The sequence below is a fragment of the Adiantum capillus-veneris genome, chromosome 5 (assembly GCF_014529385.1).
Source record: "Adiantum capillus-veneris isolate H3 chromosome 5, ASM1452938v2, whole genome shotgun sequence".
Taxonomy (NCBI): Eukaryota; Viridiplantae; Streptophyta; class Polypodiopsida; order Polypodiales; family Pteridaceae; genus Adiantum; species Adiantum capillus-veneris.
Window position 1 is genome coordinate 169,481,188 of NC_140935.1, and position 2,596 is coordinate 169,483,783.

At 41.5% G+C, this 2,596-nt stretch overlaps 1 pseudogene; it reads right to left on the reverse strand.

Moving 5' to 3' along the window:
- Positions 1-1,544: 1,544 nt before the first annotated feature.
- LOC147458530 (uncharacterized) lies at positions 1,545-2,363 on the reverse strand (annotated as a pseudogene).
- Positions 2,364-2,596: the final 233 nt, after the last annotated feature.

The following is a 2,596-nucleotide window of genomic DNA, read 5'->3' on the forward strand; positions in this document are numbered from 1 at the left end:
CAATGACAGTATCACAAGCACCAAATTTTGTAATGGTGTACCTAACTTCCCCAGCTGTAATATTGTTCTTTTCTAAAATAAGCTCTCTCCAAAATAAGCTTTCTTCTACAATCACCCTGTACTGAGATGAGAAGCACCAAATTTGGATCTTTTTAGTACCCAATTTACCAGTATCAAAGCCTGAAAGTTTTTAGTCCCAGTACCAAAGGCTTCAAATTTGATGCTGGTAATTATAATTTCTCGAGCCCACAATGGTAAAATTTTTCGAAAAAAAGGTATGCTATAAAGTTCGTACAATGGAGCTTCCATGAGTTACAATCACCCTACAATGAGAAGACCGGTAACAAATTTGGTACTTACCAGTACCAAATCCAAAAATCAAGACAAAATGACCACAGAAGCATACTAGAAGAAAAATGACTAAATGGAAATTAGTGGATTTTTGTTTTCACATAAAGAGGAATACATAACAAACTACAACAAGAAAAAATTTCTTTCTTTGTTCCACAAATCATGGGTTGACACGGGGGTCAAAGCTTATCCCTCTTGCTGAATGAAATAATCAACAACGAGAGGGATAACATCATCTTGTACATCAAATAGGGGGTGTTGACGACTATATGCTATTGGGTAGGGAGAAAAAATCCAGCCCTCCAGCCAGGGCTTGACCAATTACGTGAGATACAAGGGATAGTAGGGATCAAGATAAGAAGGCTCATATCACCAAATGGCTAGACAGTTCTCATAGTCATTTCTAAGAGACTTATATGTACAGTCATCTACAAGTATGGTAGTGCTACCATTATATGACGGGTGTTTTTCCCACACTAATCTCAACAGATTCAGGAAGACATGCTTATCACCATTATCCCATGGCACACACGGGACATCAAGGATGTTGGGTAGCCACATCTCACAATCTTCTTGGATGAACACATCTGTAAGAGTACGGGAAAGTTAAGAAGAATCAATGACAGTACAGTGGTAATCAACATGAGGCAAGAAGAGGGTCATACGTATACCTTTGACCACTCGTTACTTCGATAGTATGGCAAGCATGTTCCCAAAAAGTGCATTAGATTTTCTCTTCTACAACAGGACCATATCATAATATCTGCTTGCTTGGACAACTTTACAAGCACATCAGCTAGCCTGATTGCACACCATAACTCTAGACTTAGACGATATACAAATGGTCTCGCCTCCGCTCGAAGGTGCAAAATTTTCATCTTTGGTGGTGGTTGGTTGTAGCTCTTTAAGAGCACACCATTCACATCAAATACAATTAGCCGCCTGCCTATAGCCATAACATCTTTTGGCAGCTCTATATGTTAGCCAATTTTTCCTTTAGCCACCACAAATCAATTTCTACAATGCCAATAATATTTTGAGTCACTTAGCACACAATGAAGATCCTACAAAAACTTACTTAAGAAGAAAAATGTAACCTGTACTTAAAACATATGGTAATAGATGGAGACCAAAATATGATCTGAGTGCTTTACATCAAGACACAAACTGTCAATTACAAGGGTAGGCATAAGCTAAATTTTGCAAGCACGGGACTTTTTGGCACGTCCACATACTCGCTTTCTTCCTACTATAGACAACACGTCCGACAAGGTGAAATCACCTGGGGATGTCGGCATCGCGCCGGCCACCTTCTTCGGACCAATAGCATCCATGTCCACATCTATTGGATCAGTCACCTTATCCTGAAATTTTCCCTTGTTTACATCTTTCTCATCAGCCCCACCTTTAGGACCATCCTCACTACTGTCCGCTTTCTTAACACCATCGACTGCTCCTTCGCCATTCATTTCAACAATACCTTGCCCTGCATGACCTCAACTGCAGTTAGCAACACCTCATCAATTGCACCATGTTCATCAAACTTGGTTTGCTCGTCCTGTGGCTTGTCGAGGTCCATTGAAGAGACCTCAACATTATTCATTCCAACACTATCCTAGCCTTCAACAACCTCCCTCTTCTCCATAGCAGTATCTACCCCTTGGATTTCACCTGTTGTGTACACATCCTGCCCCTCCACTTTCTCCGTCCTCCAACTGGATTCCATCCGCGAGGATGTCTTCAACCCGTTCCATACTGGAAGGTCCTCCACATCCTTAACAAAAACCTTTGCTAGTCTAGGCCACTGTTCTTCACACCACCATCATGTCTGTTCCTTGCACATGTTGGCTTGCAGGTGTCACATCCTCCTCATCTGCACAATTCAAGATGACTCACTCGGTCGACATCGTAATCCAAAATAGAAATCCTCAATGTATTGAAAACAATGCCAACTTACCCTTTACAATATAATGCCCACTAATAAACGCTTTTGCCACTGTAGGAATTACCATGCCACATCCCTCTTTCACACATGTGCCACTAGTGTGCAAAAGTGCACTGAAGCAAAGAGGGTGGTATTGATGCCTGCACTCTAACATGAAGCTTTCCACAACATATGCCACCTCTAGATACTCCTTGCATGCGGTACACGTGCCAAATACATGGATTGTTTTGTCAATATCTACAAAGGGTGGCTTGGGGAAGAGGCTGAACCTCTTTTTGTGCTTCACTTCCTTGAGAATCC